This window comes from Manis javanica, chromosome 13 (assembly GCF_040802235.1).
Source record: "Manis javanica isolate MJ-LG chromosome 13, MJ_LKY, whole genome shotgun sequence".
In the NCBI taxonomy this organism is placed as follows: domain Eukaryota; kingdom Metazoa; phylum Chordata; class Mammalia; order Pholidota; family Manidae; genus Manis; species Manis javanica.
In genome coordinates, this window is record NC_133168.1 from 4,032,157 (window position 1) to 4,048,774 (window position 16,618).

Below are 16,618 nucleotides of genomic sequence, written 5' to 3' on the forward strand. Positions count from 1 at the left end.
GAGGTAAGGAAAAAGGTCAGGGGAAGGAGGCGGGATGAGTTGGGCTCTGAGGAGGGTTTGGGTAGGCGAGGAAGAAATTTCGGAGCATTCCTGGTGTAAATGGACCTGCCTGTGTGCAGGTACACTGTGCAGGATCATTGCATTCAAGCTTGTCTCTTCTCAAGGAGAGGACATCCTTTGTGAGGGGATCAAGTTCTGGTTAAGAACTGGGGCTATGACATCCCAGAGGCCTGCATTTAAATCCTGGCTTCACCAAGTACCAACTTTATGGTCTAAAGTAATTTCCTTCATCTCTTTGTGCTTTATTTTCGAATCTGTAACATGGGAGGATTAAATATAACAATCTACGTAAACACATAATAATAAACATTAGCTATCATAGCATCAAAAATGCTGAAGAGACTAACAACACACAGCATTTAGTAGGAATAAAGGGCAGGTCAATGTATTCCTAACTCATATCTCAAAGAATCTTATTTCCCAAGCACATGCCATGATTGAAAAACATTCTTATGCTGTGGTCACAAGTTCCTTGTCCTAAAGCACAAGATATTCTCATAGTCACTCAGGTTTGACAGGAGGGAAAACTAAAGAATAACACTATCCTTTCTACAGAGATAACTAGTAGTTCTCACTGTTGAATATTAGTGGGTTCAATGAAACTAAATGGGACACGCACAAAAAAACTAATAGGATAGGAAAGCAAGCCAGCTGCTTACCGGACGTAACCTGTCATTTACCTTCTGTCTTGGGGTGCGGATTTGGGGTATTTGTTATGTAGGACTTGTTGTTTGTTTGAATTAGAGTGGCTCTTTCTATACAACTCACTGCTCACTGTGTGCCCAATCCTGAATTAGCAATAAAAGAATATCATTGGAGGCATTGCACCCTTACAGGGATGGGCGCCTAACCCAGGGTCTTCCCAGCAACACGTCATGTGTATGAAAACCTTCCAGCGTGTGCGCTCGGGATGACAAGAAAAAGAAACCCCGGATGTAGGGGCCCATGAGGAGGGCTGCTGGGGGCGAGGTGGGGGCAGCAAGTGCGCCTTGCTGAAAGGTGGCTTGGTGTCTCTAGTTCAGAAGGAAGACTGGAGCATCATAAATAGTCTCCCTCGCCGCAGGTGCATGGTATGTGCGCACAGGCTACTTAAACAATCATGTGTTTGATTTTCTTCCTCCAATGGACTGCTTAGTGTGGTGAGAGGATGCCACTGGGAATTAAAGGGTAGATGTGTTAGTTCTGTACGGCTGCGTAACAATTTATCACAAACTTTAGTGGCTTGAAACAATGCCAATTTGATTAGTTTACAGTTCTGTAGGCTAGAAGTTCATCACGGGTCTCAGTGGTCTAAAATCAAGGTTTGGCCGGGGGGCATTCCCTTCTGAAGTCTCTAGGGCAGAGCCCATTCCCTTGCCCTTTCCAGCTTTCAGAGGCCGCCCGCATCCCTCGGCTCCAGGTCCTCTGCCTCCCTCCAAAGCCAGCAAAAGTGGATCCATTCATTCTCATACCACACCAGCCTCTCCACTGCCCTCATCTTTATTTATAAGGACCCTCGGGACTACACTGGGCCTAGCTGGTTAATCCAGGCAATCACTATATTTTAAGGTCAGTGATTAGCAACTTCAGTTTCACAAGCAATCTCAATTTCCCGCTGCATGTAAGGTAGTATATTCTCAGGTTACAAGGCTTAGGATACGGGCATCTTTGGGGGACCATAGTTCTGCCCACCAGAATAGACAGTAGTGCCAAAAGACATTCTCAAAACCATTTGCTCAACAGATCCGTTGATTAGTTATCAGCCTCTTTTATCCAAAAATAGCTATTAACATTATTAAGGCTACCAAACATGGAACACCTCGGAGTCAGCACTTATCTAGAACAGCAGTTCTGTCTACTAACTTGGAGAGAGGCCAGGGAAGACGACAGGGAATGAAGGCAGTATGTCCTATTTAGCTTCTGCACCCGATATTTTGTGTTTTGTCTTGATTTTGTGCACTAAGGGTTCCCCCTGCTCAGAAGGACCGTCTGCTCACGCTCCAAGGAATGCAAGAGCTTCTGGGTAAGGCCCTGTAGAGCATTTCCGTGCTGCAGCTAAAGGGGGTCATAATAACCTCAAGTTCATCCCTGGTTAGCTTTGCCTCCTTCCTAAGTATTGATCGTGTTCATTTCCAAAATGCCTCAAGACAACAGAATCTAAAGGAGGGAGATTCATTCAGTTGAACTTCTAGAACTCAGGTCATGACTCAGTCTATCCAGTTGAGTTGGGAACGTCAGAAAGAATTAGTCAAAAAACATGCATATTACAGATATTTTGGGGAAGTTACACTTAATATTTAAGACATACATTGTGACATTTTTATAGTCCTGAGAGACCTTAAATAGCTTTTCTTCATTTGTCCCCTCTTTTGTGCCAGAGTAAGAATCAAACTATTCACATCAAAGAAAATTATCTTGCTTGTTTTGAAGATCTTCATTCCATTGAAGGATATGACTCCATACATTTTCTTGGCAATGTATTCCGAAGATTAACAGTTTTCCCTGTTTAGAATATATTCCTGCTCCTAATCTAGTTTAAATCCACTTACTCTTTTAGATCCTCAGTGGAAATGTAAAAAATCTGGACAATGTTTAAAGACCCTTATCAATGTTCATCCCTGCTAGGTTTGCCAGCCTAAATCTGGAGAATATGGCATGTATTTTGGCCAGATTTGTGCTAACAGGAATGCCCTGTGGCATCTAATCTGGACTCAAACAATGTGCGTGTAAGTGCGTGTGAGGGAGGGCATGTGCATGCGCATTCACATGTGTGTTTGTTCTTTCAAAAACACCATTACCGGAGAACCCCGTGCATACGGGACCTCTGAAAGCATTGCCAAGTTCCCCCTTTTGTCCAGATCAAATAATCTCAGTCCCATTTAATTTTGCTTCAAAAATTCAAATTTGTGAACATCAGAATGAGCCATTCAAGGAAGCAGGTATCACTCGGGCATTGCGTACACAGCTAAACATCTAGGGCAACTTAGAGTCAAGCTTTCCTAGAAACTGGAGAACATGTAAGTGACTTTTTTATTTATTTCCATCTATTAGAAATCTGTGAAACAGAACCGAATGTACCAACAGAAATTTGAGTGCCCAGTGGATTTTTAGCACTGATATAGGCTCTGTGAACCAGACGAGTAATTTGAGTTTTGCAACCTGCTCGGCACGTAGAGGGCCTGTCTTGGGTGGTACCAATGGGACACTTAACTCGCAACTACTCAGGCTTCCTGTTCAACCAGGCCTACAAATGTGGGCTTTTGGTTATTTTCCCGAAAGGAAGTCCTTGGGGAAGAAGATGCTCATCATTCAAATTTAGGCTTCTATCCCCTTACAGGCATCTTACCTATAGTGTACTTTAAATATTTTGTATAGATCTGTAATTATCTTATGAAAAGCCCAATTACATTGCATTGCTTTTGTATAGAGCATTAGTTTATTAACCATAAACATTTAAAATATACCACAATCATTTATAATCCTGCAACAAAATTGGGAAATGGCCTGGGGAGGCCATGTCTGTATAAAATCCTGACTTGGCGCCTGAGCCTTTCAGTAAAAAGTCACAGGCTTTCCATGTGTGGCACAATGCCAGTATCTGAAAAAAGCAGGGTCTGCCTTTATTGGCCTGATGCTTTGATGGCCTTTGATCAAGCCATTGTACCACAGCAGCCAAGATATAGGGCAAAATGTGGCCTTTCGGTAACCTTCCTTCTTTATACAAGAGAAAGACAAGTTAATTGGGCTTGACAGCACAGATGACCCTTTCAAGCCAGGTAAAATGAGACTGTGTGCTTATCACAGGTAGATAACCATTAATATTGCTTGTACTGTCTATGGGAAGAGAAAGGGGCTTGTTTGTTTTAAATGTTTTTCAAGGAAGGCAACAAAGATTCCCTGGGGGGGTTGCCTGCCAGCTCCATCTGAGGGGACAATGGTGCCATTTGAACGGCTGAAGACACCCTGAAAGGTAGAGAACACATTCCCATTGATAAATTTTTATTATTGATAACCTCTTCTTTGCCCTTTATTTCATATAATTGTTAAAGTTCAGACTGCGGGACCTCATGGACTCACGCTAGAGCTCTCTTTAAAAAGCTGCATCTAAAAAGGGCGTCTTCTTGTATTTATTAGCAATGGAATGTGCTAGGGCAATCTGATCTCATGTTGTTTATCCTTTCGAATCAATTTGTTTTGCTCACAGTATATTCTGGAACTTCTTTCCCGTTGTGTTAGTTTGAGTCTCTTTATGAGTGACGCACATGGCCATACATGTGCCCCCCCAAGACCAAGGGAGATCATGGGGGAGAGGCTCCCCCATGAAAGGATTGGAGGATGGCACCATTGTCTCATCTCCCCTGTAGAAAACCAACAGACCACAGGCCACTTTCAGGGCGTCTGTAGCCCTTTGGGGCAGCTTTGAGAGCCCTTTTGGTTTTATTGAGCTGTAACTGACATAGAGCCCTGTACGGTGCACAGCAGAATGGCTTGGCTTATGTAGTTTGCAGCATGATCTCCGCAGTAAGTTCAGTTCACACCCGTCATCTCACATAGATTCATTAATTTAAGAAAATCTCTCTTTCCTTGTGATGAGACCTTTTAAGACCTATTCTCTTAGCAGCTCTTAAATACACTATTCCTCAGTGCTAACTCTAGTCATCATGTCGTACATTATGTTTCGGGTACTTATTTATCTCATAACTGGAACGTTCTACCTTTTGACCACCTTCATCCAATTCTCCCTCCCCACCCCCCAGAACCTGCCTTTGGTAACCAAAACTCTGACCTCTTTGTCTATGAGTCTGGTTTTACTTCTTTTTTCTTCTCCTCCTTCCCCTCTCTGCTCCTCCTTTTAGTTTTCACATATAAGTGAGATCATATAGTATTTGTCTTTATCTGTCTCATTTCATTTGAGCATAATACCCTCAAGATCCATCCATGTTGTCACAAATGGCAAGATTTCCTTATTTTTTAGGGCTGAATAGTATTCCGTTGTGTATATGCCACATTTTCGTTATCCATTCATCTGCTGATGGACACCTAGGTTATTTCTATATCTTGGCTATTGCAAATAATGCTGCAGTGAACAATGAACAAGAGATACTTCTTCAACATAGCAATTTTGTTTCCTTTTGATATGTACCCTGAGAATCTAACTTAGAAAGAAGAAAGACGAAGAGCAGTGGAGAGTGTAACAGGGCTCCATGGTGGTTCCTCAGCGGCCTGCACTCGGTTTTGCCCTCTGTGAACACAGTCCCGATGTTAGGGCCATGAGGCGAGCAGATATCATGTGTCTCACAGTAGTAAAGAGAGAGTTTCAGAGAAGTCCAACATATATGAGTAAAATAAGAAATAAATCTGAGTGTTTCTGCCCAGCACTGAAGGGATACCGACATTATAGTCCTAACAGGGCTTCAGCAAAAGAGTTTTGCCCATTTATCATTCTATTTTGTGACTAGGTAGCATATCTTTTGGAGAACAACCTGACAATGTATAGCAAACACCAGACAATACCATATCCTGTTTTTGGAGACATGTCTTAAGGAACTAATCAAGAGGATAAAATTGTTTTACTGGAAAATATCTCTAAATAAAGAAACATTACATATACTATCCAGAACTGAAAAGGATCTAAATTTGAAACAATAAAGGCTAATCAAGTAATAAAATATCAATGCTATGACTATTAGGCAAACATGAAAATAGTAAGTATGATAGGTGGACATAGAAAAATATTTATGAAACATAAAGTAAAAGTAATGTAAGAGTCTGTGATTATAAAAAACTATAATCATGAAATGATTTGTATATGTAGAAAGGATCTATAAGTAGGTGGACATGAATTCTATGGGTTCTTTTTTTTTTGGTTTGGTCTTTTAGAATTTCCTGATGTGATACTTCAAAACTGATTTAATCATAGATAATTTACAATAAAATTAATTCATGTTTAGTGAATGAGTGATCGGTGCCGGGGGTACATTTTCTTGTATTATTATAGACAAGGGGATGTTAGGAGCTTAGCTTAAGCATCACAATTATTCTATAGACATTCTCTCATCATCAGAGGTTTTAAGTGTGGCATACCCAATATGTTAGACTCAGTATCCTCCCTGTGTGCATGATTAGTGGGGGAAAAAAATCTTTTTTCATCATCTTAAAAAGAAAAAAAAAAGAATTACCACATGCAGCTCCAAAAAAATAGTGAAAGTGTCTTATATTGTTAAACAGAATCAGTTCTCACTAATTTTTCAAAGTAGCTTAAGAACTTTTAATATTGTTCCAAATTCAATACTAATAAACCTTATAAATATACTGTGAGTAGGGCATAATCTTATTAACAAAGCAGAATTTAGCTTTTCAAAGTTCTGTGTCTGACAAATGTGCTTGCATGGACACATTTGTTTGCTTTTTGTTATTTATAAACATCTACCCTTCTCTCTTGATTGTAAGTTCTTTTAAGAACAGATAATTTGCTTTTGCATAATTTATATCCCCACATACGTGCTAGCACCCAGCATATAATTGGTGTTCAATAATATTTGCTTAAATAGTAACAAATAAACAGAACAAGCCAAAAATTTGAAACAGATCTTTTTCCTCTTTTAATTTCTGTATACTGGGTTATAGCAGAGTTTGTTTAATAAAGCAATACCAAGATCTTTGACTAAAAGCCAAAAAGAATTCAACATTTAATAATAGAGTAAATTCTACCATATGCAGAGTCCAGAAGGACTTTTATATTCTATATACTTCTGGATTGTTTTAACTTTTTATTATTAAAAAACACATGTTACTTCTGCAATTTAAAAAGCCAGATAAAACAATAGGCTGAAAATGTTTGCACATGAGTGTTCACACTTTAGCAATTTGTTGTTTGTAAAAGGGTAGAAACAAAAGAAATTTCAAAAGTGCTCAAGCACAGACACTGTTTAATGTAAATAATTAAGATTCACACAGCTAGAATTCAGAAAATTGCCATTGAACCAGATCTCCCCAGTCCTTTGCTAAAGCAATTTAAAAGATGCATGTTTTCCTCCTCCTTTAAAATAAGAGATTATTTTCCCTAGAGCTTGGGGGGAAGGAGGCAGGGAATGGTATTGGTTTGCATTTCTTGAGAGTAAGAACAATGCCCATCAGGAGAAGGGAGAAAAGCTGTTAACAAAGGACAAGTCATAGCCCTTCCCTTTCACCCTCAGCAGTTTGGTAAGTGTGAACTTACAACTCTGTCTGCTGCTACACTTACCAAATAATCTCAGAACCATGGCTCAACACTGAGGAGATTTTTCTCTAAAATTCAATTTACAGTGACTTGAAGATGAATGAAATCTTCCCATCCCTTACATGTGGGCTGCACACATAAAAAGTGATTTTCTTCCAAAGACTACAGAATGGAGAGGGGAAGAAAGAGTAACTTTACAGTGAAGAAACCAGACAAACATAAACTTCCTTTCTGGAACAGAAAAAGACATTAGGTTAAAAATTAAGGAAATCTGATGAAAGTATGGACTTCATGTAATTGACTCATTTGTTGTGACAGATGTACCCCAGTAACATAACATGTTAACATTTCCTTAATCCAAAGCCTAATCTAGAGCAAAACTGTAACTCTCTTCAAATCCATGTAGGCTGAGGCAGGTGAGGAGGCTGCAGAAGAAAAGTATGAAACCAGCGGAGGTTGGTTTGTGAGGTTTAAGAAAAGAAGCCATCTCCACAATAGAAAAGTGCAGTGACGCAACAACTGTTGATGGAAAAGCTGCAGCAAGTTACCCAGAAGGTCTAGCTCAGATCATTAATGAAGGTAGCTACACTAAAGAACAGATTTTTCAATGTTGACAATGTGAGGAAGAAGATGCCGTCTAGGGCTTTCATAGTTAGAGAGGAGAAGTCAATGCCTGGCTTCAAAGCTTCAAAGCCTAACAAGCTGATTCACTTGCTAGGGGCTAATGCAGCTGCTGACCTTAAGTTGAATCCAGTGCTCACTGACCATTCCAAAAATCCCAGGGCCTTAAGAATTATGCTTAATCTGCTCTGCCTGTGCTCTCTAAATGGAACAGCTGGATGGCTGGATGACTGCACACCTGCTTACAGTGTGGCTTGCTGAGGAGTTTAAGCCCATTGTTCAGATCTATTGCTGAGAAATAAAGATTCCTTTCAAAATATTATTCTCATTGACAATGTACCTGGTCACCCAAGAGCTCTGATGGAGATGGACAGTGAGATTCATGTTGTTTTCATGCCTGCTAGCACAGCATCCATCCTGCAGCTCATGGATGAAGGAGTGATTTTGACTTTTATTTAAGAAACACATTTCATAAGGCTACAGCGGCCATAGATAGTGATTCCTCTGATGCATCTGGATGAAATAAATTGAACACCTTCTGGAAGGGATTCACCATTCTCGATGCTATTAAGAACAGTCATGGATGGTGAGAAGGGGTCAAAATATCAAGATGAACAGGAGTTTGGAAGAAGCTGATTCCAACCCTCATGGATGACTGAGGGGTTCAAGACTTTAGTGGAGGAAGTTACTGCAGATGTGGTGGAAACAGCAAGAGAGCTACAATTAGACATGGACCCTGAAGCTGTGACCGAATTGCTGCATCTCATGATAAAACCTGACTGGATGAGGAATTTCTTCCTGTGGATGAGCAAAGAAAAAAGTGGTTTCTTGAGATGGAAGCTACTCCGGGTGGAGATGTTGTGAAGATTGTTAAAATGACAATAAAAGATTTAGAATGTTACATAAACTTAGTTGACAAAGCAGTGGCAGAATTTTGAGATGACTGAGTCCAATTTTGAAAGAAGTTCCGTGGGTAAAACGTTATCAAACAGCATCCTGTGCTACGAGAAACCAGTCGTGACAGGAAGAATCGATCAATGTGGCAAACTTCATTGTTGCCTTATTTTAAGAAACTGCCACGGTCGCCCCAACCGTCAGCAACCCCCACCCCAATCAGTCAGCAGCAATTAACACCAGGGCAAGACCCTCCTCCAGCAAAAACATTATGACTTCCTGAAAGTTCAGGTGATGTTTAGCTTATTTTTAGCAATAAGGTATTTTTAAATTAAACTACGTGCATTGCATTTTTGGACATAATGCTAGCACTTGATAGACTACAGAATAGTGTAGACATAACTTTATATGAACTGGGAAACAAAAACTCCATCAACTCACTTTATTGCAATATTCACTTTATTGGGGTTCCTTGGAACCAAACACACAATATCTCTGAGGTCTGCCTGGACCCATCCTCCTCCTCCTGGAGATGATATGAGATAATAAAATGCCTGTGTGATAAGATGAAGTGAGGTGAATGACATAGGCATCATGACTTAGCATCAGGCTACTAGTGATTTCTTGGGACAGGGTGGGAAGAAAGCTCACCTGCTTCCAGACCACAGGCAACCCCAGGTAACTGACACTGAAAAGGAGAACCTACAGGTACAGAGGCCTCCTTTATACTTAACAAAATCATTGCTATTTCTTGATTCTTTGCTTTCAAGCTGCTCTATATCCCTGGCATGTCAGCACAGATATTTTTCCAGACTTCCACTGGATCAAAGTCTGAGCAAGTTTTCAACTTACACCAAGAACATCCCAGAGAGAGAAAGTACGTACTGTACTTTTCACATACGCCCTACCTCAGTGACCCCAAAGGGATGTAGACACTATCTTCAGTGAAAGAGCGTTCTTTACCCTCTGGCACTTTTCTGAGTGAGTGGAGATCTCTGATGATGTAACTAACATGCCTTAGTTGAAGCCTTCTGTGCTTCTAATCATTTATGGTCATGCAGATTGTCCATTGTACAGCTAGTATGGTCCCACATGACTGTCCAGTTTAGGATGAACACTAAGCTAGGGTTGGCATTTAAAGTAAGAACAAGTCAGGTGTTTATATTTACTTTTAGGATAGTGAAAGCTCTGTGCTATCTATCTTTTTCAACATGTAGATAACACTCTGTTAGATAGCGATGGTTTGATAAGTTTATTATTATAAAAAATACACACAGGACATATGTTCTGATATCTCTTCATAATTCTGCATGTCAAGCAAGGTTTCTAAACCTCTGCTACTTTCCCAAACAAAAGAGGATGGACATCTTGGTCCGTAGGCAAGGTTACTAGATTTAATGATATTTTAAAAAATACTAGATTTTCTAATACTTCAGCTCAAGAGCAAAGATAAGTCAGGCTCCTTGGCTTCCAACCCAGTATTCTGGATACTAAGAGGTGATAACTTCAAATTGTTGGGATAATTGTTTATTCTTTAACATTTCAAACAAATTTTAAATGAAGCCTATCGCTGTTAGGCATCATGAAAAATGCACAGTATCAAGTGTTGGTTCCAAAGATGCTGTGTGGATGTGCTGCCATGCCCTACGTCAGAAATATTAGAACTGTTTGGCCATCCATCCAGCAGAGATGTGCTCATCTCCCCCCCCCCCCCCCAAGAGCTTCCCTCTGGGTTACTTTCACCTGTTCTAGAATATCATGCCAACACAAAATGATGTAGTAGCTATTTTCAGTGGGAAAAACACTTCAGTTTAACCTGTTTCCACTTCCCGGGCCCTAAAGCAGAATAAAGAGCTCTTTCAGGTTGGCTGATTCACCACAACTATTCTAAAATAGAATAAATGATCACATTGACAAGATCTACTCATCAATCAAGAACCAGATATCACAGTCTACTATGATCAAATGTCCTGTGCCTGCATTTCTTAAGAAGAGGCAGCCAAGACAGTCCAGGATGAAATGGGTAAAAGGGTGACCTATTTTGCTGTTGCCTGACTTTCCTTTTGGGGCACGACTGTCCAGTATGACTAGAGCAGATCATAATGGGCCCCTTCTAAACAGAAGAGAGAAAACTCTCCCGTGTCAGGTACTGCAAAGTCACCTTAGAAAAGGATCTCGTAAAGAGGCATTTCTTTCAAAGGCATCATGATATTTTATTTCTTGTGACACACCCCAAGCAATAATTAACATCGACTTTACTGCACAAAGAGGAATCATTGGTTGAGGAGAGCGATTTCAAAGCAAGTGTGTCATTTCCTTCCAATTTGCGTTTTATATTCTTCCAGTTATAAAAATATGGGCATTCTACACAGGAGACAAAACGCCTGAGCATGTAGAGGCCCACGGTGTTCCAATCCTAGACCCGTCCCATCCAGTAGAATTTGTTGTAATGATGGAAATGCACTGTATCTGTGCTGTCCAATCTGCTAGCCATTAGCCAGATGTGACTATTGAGCCCTTAAAATGTGGCTAGTGTAACTAAGGAACTAAATTGTAACTGTATTCAATTTACATCTAAGTAGCCCTTGTAGCTAGTGGGGACCTCAGTGGGTTGTGCCACTGCGGACACAGGGTTAGATCCTCTCCGGAAGAAGGAGGTCAGAGTAAGCACTAATTTAAGTACAAAAATAACAATGTGAAGTCTGGAGATTATGGAGCTTTGTGCCTATCATTTCACCATTAAATCTCTTCCGCTGTAAAATAGGAATGTGTGACTCATCAGAGAAGAATGTACTTCAATAAAAGTTAGGAGTATTTTTCAGAATTTTGTATGAATCCTGTACTCTGGATCAACCAATAAGAATTATATCTTCTATTCTCTTGTCTTCCTCGTTTATTGGTTGCTTTATAATCTTGATTTGGTGATAACTGATGTAAACTAAGGGGTTTTTTTTATCATAAAGGATTTCATAAAGATTCAGACACTGCCAATAAATAATGTAATTAAACCTTCTACTCAGGGGACCTGATTATCTAAGTCACTTGAAGTTAAAGGTTCACATAAAGTTCTCCTTTGCCCATACAGAGTCGAAGAAGAGATGTCAAGGCGGCAGTTGAATGTACAAAGCTGTTATTCCAGGAGAGCTCAAGACTATAGTTTGCATACCCTCTCTTTAATACTCAAAGAGTAACATGCTACCTAAATATTCACACTGTTAAAATGGTGAAGTCCTTTGAAAGACTAACCCCAATATAGCTCCTGTCTACAAGTCTTTTCCATAGCATGTTACTCAGTTCCATATACCAGTTTCATTAATGCTAAACGAAAGGGATTCATGTAGCATAATACATTTGTATTGACATTTTAATAAATTTTCCATGTGTAATTTTTAAATTAGTGTTTTAGCTGATTGCAGCAAAACTAGTGGACACTAAGAATGTCAAAATTCCATAATCAGCCCCGTTCACTTTGAAACCTTAAAATCAGCAAAATGTAATAAATGAATAAGGCTTTACAATTTTTTACTAGTTCTTTGGGATTCATTTCACTGAGGAATGATTTTTATTTTAACTTTTTTCCAACTCACTCAATGCAAAAATGTCAAATTATACAACATGTAAAAGCAAACTGCTTTTCTCATTATTAGTCCATCCTTGCCTGTCTAATTCACAAGTAAGGATACAAAATATGGCTCTGAATATCGTTTTATATGGCAGTTTTGGTGTCCTGAGACCTTCAGCTGTGGCCACATTCAGAATGACTGGAAAAGAAGTACTAAATGCATTTGTTTACAAAACATACTCATTTAAAAAGTCCTACTTTTCTATTCATTTTACCGCATATACTGTACATATTTTCTATTCATTTTACCGCATACAGTCTTTAAATGTGGAGCTTTCATTTTCTCATAATGTTTAAAATAAACAAAATTAAATGTTTTCCACAATTCTGAAGCTAAATCAAAGGCAGCTAGTGCGCAGTTGTTCTCTCGCTGAAGAGTGGGTGTTCGCTGCCACCTATTGACAATAATGGCAAATAACAAATCTCTTCACAAATCAGAAACTTCCATACTTGAAAAGTTCTTAGAAATTCATCCATTACTACTTCCTTCGTTTTATGAGTAGAAGAGCAGAACAGAGCTGAGTGACTTTCCGAAGGGCACTGAAAGGACAGACCCAGACTAGGTTAGGGCCTGGGAGTTGGGTGGGGTTTTTCCTGTACCAGTTATTCTCATTGTTTAGGTGGTGAGCACCTGAAATGCATGGTGCTCCTGGCACACATCATGAAATATTGATGTACTTCAACCCATTATATTAACTAGTAATTTTTTTTTCCACTATAGAGGAAGAAGTCTATGCCTCTTCAAAAACATCGTAGCAAGTTGGTCCACTGATGTGACATTCAGACAAATGTGGGCATATCTGCAAGACGGGTACAGTGGGCTCGCCAGGTGTCCTTTAAATGAGTGATGGAAGGGCCTTCTGGAAACGAGGTCATCTTCATGAGAGAGGAGAGCCAGGCCCACTGGGCTGACCAGCGAGGGCACGTGGGAGCCCATGTACCCACTGAGGCATGTCACAGAGTGGCCAAGGGCTCATGTTTGGGTCTGAAAGAGAAAGAGCTGAAACCAAAGAGGGAGTAAAAGCTAAAGGCGCTGTTCACACTGTGGGCACTGGCTTCCTGAATGAAAGGGGACAGCTCCCCAGGCCTCAGCCGGGTCGCAGGCACCATCCTCTCGGGAGGAGCATAGTTCCTTAGCAGAGGCATCAAGCCCTTCACACAGACGATGGCCCGGAGAGTAGGGCGAGCACAGAGGAGCAGGTGGCGCCTGGCTGACCATATTTACCAGCACACAGTAAATAGCCCCTGCAACTCCTAGAGTTAGTGGAGCAGGGAGCCCTGAAGCGACTTGGGAGTTCTCTCAGATGCTCAAATGTTTGGTTCCCGTTACTCAGCACCACGGTACTGGCACTTGTTAACTCAAAATTCACAAATACACTGAAAACCTGTAGATAATTAATAAAGAGAAAAAAAAAAAGAAACCTGGCATCATAACCCAATCTAAAGGAAAGATGTTTGGCCTTAAAATAAATGACTCGTCTCTCTAGGCCTTGATCTCCTTGCATGGCAAATGAGACTATTTACTGACCTACCCATCCTACCTCCCTGAGATGTCTGGGAAAGTGCTTTAAAACTGTAAGAATTTCAAATAGAAGGCAGTGTTTGTTCATTTCACCTATCTTTTGTTTCTTATTGATTTGCCGTTAAGGGTGGCCATGTGACTTCTTTGGCCAGTCGAATATGAAGAGCCACCTCCCATTTGCAGACAGAAGCTTCAAAAGCCAGGGTTTGTTTCTCTACATTCTTTTCACCCTAACATGATAATCATGCAACATACGTTAGGATGGAGCCTCTGTAGGTCTGGACTGGGTCCCTGAATATCTACCCATGAGCGGAACTCCTCACCCATCCCCCGTGGACGTAAAGAATGAGAGGCAAACACACTTTTGTTGATTTATGCCATCGAGATCTGGGCTTATCGGTTACGTCAACATAACCTGGCCTATTTGGACGGACCCAGGGCCTCGCCACATGTGGCGTACAATTGCAAAGTATAAAGAAACTCTGTGAGTCAGGCCAAGGGCACCGAAGGAGGGCTTCTTGGAAGATATGTTTTAGAGAAAGGTTAAAAAAGGTGAGCAGAATAAGAGATGAGCATTACTGATGAAAGGCAAACAAAACTACCCTTATGTGCAGACGGCTCACTGAATCTCATATGTGACTCTCCAGTGTTTAATAATGACTATGTCATGTTTTCAGACAATATCAAAATACTAAGTTCTTATACATGATAATACCTAAATCGGCTTTAACGAAAGCCAATTCTTTACCTGCATTTCCATGACGCCTGTATGATAAATGAAGAGAGACACAAAAAGCCTATCATGCAGGCTTCCTTTTTCTAGGCAGCGCCTGTTTGTCTATCACACCAGGGGAGGTCTATGTATGAATCACAAGCACAGATACCTGGTTTTGAAATATCTGGAACATAAATAAAAACACGACCTTCATCAACACATTTCCCATCCCTCCTCATCTTGGACGAATGCCAGTTTTAAACTCTCGATGAGGAAAGCTATCTCCAAATCCTTATTTTACCACTTCCACCCACACCTCGGTGTGTTATGAAAAAGGACCCAGACGACGCTGCTGGGTGAAAGGAATCGCTCCAGGCGAAAGAAGGAAATAAGCGAACAATGAGGCCTCTGATGGACGCCTGGGATGTCCTAATGGCAAACAGGACTAATCAGCGGTTATGAAAGGAGTCACTCCAACTCCCTCTGAAACAACACACACACACCTCTTCCTAAAACCCCGCCAGAGAAGCCGCGAGGAGGGCAGCCCCCGGCACCTTCGGCCCCAGACACGCCGAACTGGGTCGTCCCTGCTGAGCGCAGCGTCACAAGCCCACGCACACAACGTATTTTTCTTGGCACTCAGTTCAGAGCGTGTTGACATCCCTGTTTTTTAACAATCACTGGTCAGTCCGGGTGTGGTTACCCCTTTTGAAAGCTGGGTCTTACGGAAATAGGTCAAGTGAGCCGAGGGTTTGTTCTGAGCGTGTTATGTGCGCGCTGCTTTGGGACTGACGTCTTGCTGGCCCAGGGGGCCACGTACTGATTCAGCGCCCGGCCCTTCTGGTTGCCACAACTGACCAGCAGGGTTGGACTCTTTCCTTCACACAGGCTGAGCTGGACCAGCAAACAGCCTCCCGTGCTGAGAGTCAGGGGACACTGATCAAAAAGTATACAATGTCCTCTAGGAAAAACTGGTGGCTGCAGCTGAGATAAATAATCCAAGGGGGTCTACTGCATCTGCAGGCGGGTGTCAGAAACCACAGGAAGACAAGGACTCAGAGGTTATGGGAGACAACAGACAAAGGCTTTGCGGGGAAAGTGCGAGCAAGGATTCTGCTCCGGAGTCCACCAGCTCTTCCCTCCATTACTGTGCAGAGACGGCCCTGTTCCCCCAAATCCTCTCCTCCCTGGTGAATAGATCGGCTCCGTTTTCTGGGCTCCCTGCAGTTCGCAGGGATGTGTCTGCGCGATGGGATGTGAGGAGAAGCACAATGTGCAGCTTTCAGGCCCGGCCCACAAACACCACCCACCCCCATGCCCCTTTTCCTGTCCCAGCTGCTTGTGGGGTGACACCGTGTTAACAGGGCATCGCTGCAGCCATCCTGAGTCCCTGCGACTACCAGCACTCACCTCACCCTTTTCTACCCCCCGGCTGCTGACTTGAAGCCACCAGGTCCTGTAAAGCCAGAAAGGAATGAACGTCTTGTTCCCTAAGTCACTGGATTTTACAAACTCTGTTGCGGCAGCAAGGCCTGACTATTACTGCCTTTCAGTCCCATCCGTGACACATCTGAGCCACACACTGCTGTTGACTATAAAACTGGCTCACAGCTCTCCTCGTTCCCTGTCAACAATGCGTATAGGAGGCCTGCGGACTCGGCCAGTTCTCTTCTGCTGCGTCGCCCCTCACTCCCCCCTGTTCTGTGCGCTCCAGCCACGCTGATCTCCCACGTCCCCTGGAAGGCGTCTCTCTCCTCCAGCTCTCAGCATCTCCGTGACAAGCTCCTTTCTTCACCTGCCCCCCCACGTCACCTGCTAGCTCCTCATCTGTACCTGGCTGATTCCTACTCATTCTGGCCCTTGCAGCTGGGTGACTCCTACCTGGGGGATCCCTTCTCTGTCTCTCCGGGCTTGCATTAGGTGACACCTGGCTCCCACAGCACCCTGTCCTGCAGGTCCTGCTGCGCCGGTCCCCCCTCCAGAACC